Source organism: Piliocolobus tephrosceles, unplaced genomic scaffold, assembly GCF_002776525.5.
Source record: "Piliocolobus tephrosceles isolate RC106 unplaced genomic scaffold, ASM277652v3 unscaffolded_27832, whole genome shotgun sequence".
In the NCBI taxonomy this organism is placed as follows: domain Eukaryota; kingdom Metazoa; phylum Chordata; class Mammalia; order Primates; family Cercopithecidae; genus Piliocolobus; species Piliocolobus tephrosceles.
In genome coordinates, this window is record NW_022310790.1 from 1 (window position 1) to 5,233 (window position 5,233).

The 5,233-nt window shown below is 52.9% G+C and overlaps 1 pseudogene; it reads left to right on the top strand.

Moving 5' to 3' along the window:
- The first annotated feature begins 2,849 nt into the window (after positions 1-2,849).
- LOC111530711 lies at positions 2,850-4,145 on the top strand (annotated as a pseudogene).
- Positions 4,146-5,233: the final 1,088 nt, after the last annotated feature.

Here is a 5,233-nt window from a genome sequence, read left to right on the forward strand (position 1 = left end):
ATGCCTCTCAGCCCCTGTGCCTGCTGTCCCCTGGGCCCCAGGGTAGAGCTTCTGCAGACTTTGTTCCTTCCCGTTTCTGAGACAGCCTGAGCTTGGGCCACCCTCCCCTTCATGGAGTCCCAGCTGTCAAACAAACACCTCCAGGGCCATCTGCTCTCTGAACAAGAGTTTTCCTCCTGGGATGCCCCCACCCACCCACAGAAGCAGGGATATAGGGAAGGAAGGACCAGGATTTCTGGTTGCAATGATTGTATCTGTGAGTTTGAGACTCCCCAGGTTACCTTTGGACTCACGAGCAGAACTGCTGGGCATTCTGGCCTGGATGTCCCTGGAGCCCCAGAACCTCCACAGGGATCATGAGCAGGGGGTCACTGCTCCAGAACAATGAGAGCACCCACATGGTCTGCCCTGGCTCCTCACTCATCAGAGGAAATGATGAGATTCCAATGTCCCCTCCGGTGTCACAGGCTGGCCTGAGCCATAGGGTCCTGACCCAGCAGGGTATCAAATGCCTGGAGCTCATCCTGCAGGAGCAGCCACGGAGGAGCCCCCGGGTGTGCTGGGTAGGGGGGCTGTATGGAATCTCATTTGCTCTGGACAGTTGTGGTCTCTGCAGAGGTCAGGGGACCTGTGGCTCCCAAACTATCCATAACGATGCAGTCCAGCCAGAACTGGCGCCTTTTGGCTTCAAAACGTGTTGGAGTCTTTCCCCAGAGCCCCATTGTTTTTTAGAAATTACCACTTAGGGAGGGTAGTGCTGCTGATAAAGCCTGGCATGCACTGAATTGTGTCCTCCCCAAAATTTATATACTAAAGTCCTGATCCCTGGTTCCTCAGGATGCAGCTGTACTGTGTTTGGAGAGGATTTGTAAAGGTTAAACAAGGTCATTAGGGTGCGCCCTAATCCAGTACGACTGGTGTCCTCACAGGAACAGTGTAGGATACAGACATGCGCAGAGGGAACAGCGTGGGAGGACGCAGGAGGAAGGCGGCTATCAGCCAACCCGGCTCCATGAGACTCAGAGGACACGACCCCCACACCTTGACCTTGGACTTGCAGCCTGCAGAATTCTCAGGAAAAGTGTCTGTTTTTTGTCACTCAGTGCGTGGAACTTTGTTCTGGCCCCTAGTGGACAAATACAATGGCTTTGCTGTTAACAGCCTAGTGGACAAATACAAAGGCTTTGCTGTTAACAGCCCAGACCCACATTTCCTGCACATAAGGCATGGGACTCCCTCATCCCCTCTGCCCAGACCCAGCCCTGGTCTCGGAGCTGAGCTTAACAGGTAGGCTGCAGGCAGCAGGTGGGAATGGGGCCTGATGGAAGGGGCGGTGCTGAGGCAGTGAGGGCGGCAGAGGGATGCTCACTTGCTCATGTGGCTCGGCTTCATGGAAGCATCGGGAGCAGGAGTGAAGGAAGCAAGGTGACAGGGGCCACTCATGGGGAGACACATGGGCAGGCTCCTCCACATGCTAGAGACAATTTTGGGGGCACCTGCTCCACCCACTGCCACACCCTCAAACTTCCCCATACCCCATGCAGGGTCCAGCAGCAGATTGTATGGTATGACCATACCATATGGTATGACCTTGGTGGTCAGATCAGGCATGCACAGCTTCAACCAGACTATGGGATCAGAATCTCTCCCCAGCAACGTGGCCAAGCAATGGGGTCTCTGAAGAGAGGATGAGCAACCACGACTGCAGGGCTACTCGCAACAGCCAAGTACACAGAGAGGCAGAGGTGGGGAGAAGGGAACAGGTGTGGAGGGAGAGGAGGGGCAGAACTGAGGCCGCATAGCCCAGGGAGCAGGGAAAACTGAAGGAGACCCCAAGCAAGGGTCCTGTGGGCTTTCCGTTGTCTGGTCCTGCTGAGGCGTGGCTGCCCTTGTGATCATGAGCCGGCAACCTACAGTCACTACAGCCCAGTCCTTCTGGTCTCCTTTTGGGTCCTGCCTCTGCCCAGCCTGTAGCCAGGCTCAGGCTGGGATCTCCCATATGGACCCTAAGGCAGTCTTTCCTATACTTTCCATAGAAATTCTCCAGCTGATAGAAGTGAACACCCCAAGCTGGGCCACATTCTCAAGTGGTCTGTAAAATTTTTGCAAGGTTTGTGGTTCATCTAAAAGATTCATAATTTAAAAATGGAATTCTTGATAGTTGAGTCAAGGCAGATTAGGTTTCTGGTGAGGGTCAGCTCTCTGGTTCATCGTTAGCATCTTTTGGCCAACAATGTCTCCTGTGTCCTCCCACTGTGGAAGGAGGGAGGCAGCCCTCTGGGGCCTCTTCTATAAAGGCACTAATCCCATCCATGAGGCTCCGCCCTGGTGACCTAATCACCTCCCCATACTCCCACTTCCTCATACCATCCCTTGGGGTTCAAGATTTCAATATATGAATCTTTAGGGGACACTAACTTTCAGGTCATAGTATTTGGACTTACGCCATTGCCCCACCCCCACCCCTCTAATTCTTGGGCCTTCGGACTCAGACTGAGTCACACCACTGACATTCTTGTTTCTCTAACTTGCAGATAGCAAACTGCGGGACTTCTCGGTCTCCATAACCACACAGGGCAATTCCTATAATAAATCTGCTCTTACACATACCCGTACATATCCTGTTGGTTCTATTTCTCTGGATAACCCTGGCTAATACACACTGCGGGCACCTGTACAATACCAAAGGCCTGGCCATCTGCTTGAAATGTAAAATAGAAAATACACACACACACACACACACACATACAGAGAGAGACCCTGCCCAGAGCCACCCACCCAGTGCCGGTCCCCAGACCAAGGCCCAGTCCCCTTCACCTGTCTCCATCATAAGCGCCACCAGCCTGTCTGACAAACTGCCCTGCAAAGTTATTGACATTGGCCCGGCCACCTGGGGATGCAAGGCCCTGAACATTGTGAAGAAGGAGATGCCAGGCCTGATGCACATGCGGGAGCTGTACTAGGCTTTCAAGCCACGAGGCTCCCAGGCTCCAAAGGCACCCACATCGCCAGCTGCCTGCACACGACCATGGAGACGGCCATCCACATTGAGACCCTCATCACCCTGGGTGCCCCAGCAGCAACATCTTCCTCACCCAGAACCATGTGTTGACTGCCATTGCCAAGTCTGGCATTCCAGTATACGCCTGGAAGGGCGAAAGGACAGGGAGTACCTGTGGTGCGTCGAGCAGTCACTGTAATTCAAGGGCGGGCCCTCAACATTATTCTGGAGGATGGGGGTGACTTCGCCAACCTCTTCCACACCAAGTACTCATAGCTCTTGCTGGGCCATCTGAGGTACTTCCAAGGAGACCAAGACCGGGGTCCAAGGAGACCAAGACCCACACAGGATGCTGGTCAGTGGGATCCTGAAGGTGCCTGCCATCAATGTCAATGACTCCATCACCAAGAGCAAGTTCGACAAGCTCTATGGCTGCTGGGAGTCCCTCATAGATGGCATCAAGTGGGCCACAGAGGTGATGATTGCTGGCAAGGTAGCGGTCATAGCAGGCTATGGCAACATGGGCAAGAGCTGTGCCCAGGCCGTGTGGGGTTTCAGGGCCCACGTCGTCATCACCAAGATCGACCCCATCAACGCACTGCAGGCTGCCATGGAGGGCTATGAGGGGACCACCATGGACGAAGCGTGTCAGGAGGGCAACACCTTTATCACCATATCTATAGGCTGTGTCAACATCGTCCTTGGCCGGCACTTTGAACAGGTGAAGGATGATGCCATCATGTGTAACACTGGACACTTTGATGTGGAGATCGATGTCAAGTGGCTCAGCGAGAACACTTGGAGAAGGTGACCATCAAGCCCCAGGTGACCAGGTACTCGCTGAAGAATGGGCGCCACACCATCCTGCTGGCTGAGGGTCAGCTGGTCAGCCTGGGTTGTGTCATGGGCCACCCTAGCTTTGTGACAAGTGATTCCTTCATCAATCAGGTGACTGCACAGATTGAGCTGTGAACCCAGCCAGAGCAGTACCCCACTGGGGTTCACGTCCTGCCCAAGAAGCTGGATGAGGCAGTGGCTGAAGCCCACCTGGGCAAGCTGAGCATGAAACTGACCAAGCTGACTGAGAAGCAGGCCCAGTACCTGGGGCATCTCCCCTGATGGCCCCTTCAAGGCTGATCATTGATGCTACTGAGAGCCAGGCCTGCGTTTCACCTTCCAGCTGCTGTTCTTGCCCAGGCCCTGCCTCTCCTTCTTAAGAGCAAATAGCACCAACTTAGTGACTGGTTTGTCAGCGTCCCCCATCGACTCCCCAGGGCTGGTCACTCCATTTTTGGCTTCTGCTGCACCCCTCATACTATTCCAAGTGTGTCAGGGTAATTGAGAGGCCCCTCCTCAAGCCCTGGTCATGGCGGAGATATGAGGGAGACAGCCACAGGGGACCGTGAGCTCGGTGGTCTTGTAACTGCTCACTAAGTCAGTCCTCCCTTAGCCTGGATGTCAGCAGTGGAGTCACAAAGCCCATGTACTTTACCATCTAGGCCTTCCCCTGGTCTGTGGACTTAACACCGTGTGCTTGGTTTACAGGTTCAGTCATTCTTCAGCCCCTGACAGATGAGAAGGAGCTGTACTGAAGGGCAAGAAAGAACTGTTTCAATTTTCCTGAGAGCTTGGCTTAGTGCTGGGCCTTCTCTTAAACCTCATGACAAAGAGGTTGGTACTTTCAGTCCCTGTTTTACAGGAATCAGAATACACTGTTAAGGAAAACAGAAAGAACAGAGAAGTGACAGCCAGAGGTTGAGAGGGGCCAGAAAAGCATAAAAAGCGGGCACAGATTGGCTACCACTTTGTAATAAGAGAGTTCCTATCACAACCCTGGGTCAAAAAGAGAATAATTTGGCTTATAATGTTTATAATGTTAAAATAAAGCAGGAAGGTAGGTTAATAAAAATCTCAATGCCATTAAAAAAAAAGAAACAAACAAAGAGGGAGGACACAAAATGGAATGAATGTTTCAATAGATACCTGACCAGGTATGCAAATTACCCAGCACAGCACAGGCAGAAACACTAGGCAGTGCTTGAGACATGGAGTTCCCTTCTGCCCCTATGTCTCCCTCCACATGCTGAGCCTACTCAGGGAATCCTGGTGTCCACAGAAGGGGTCAGAGGAACTGTATGAAGACCACAGCTTTGTGTAGACCCACAAGCTTCAACACAGGCTTATGGATGTGTGGTTGTATGTGTGTGCACGCAGAGGAGTCCTGCAGCCATG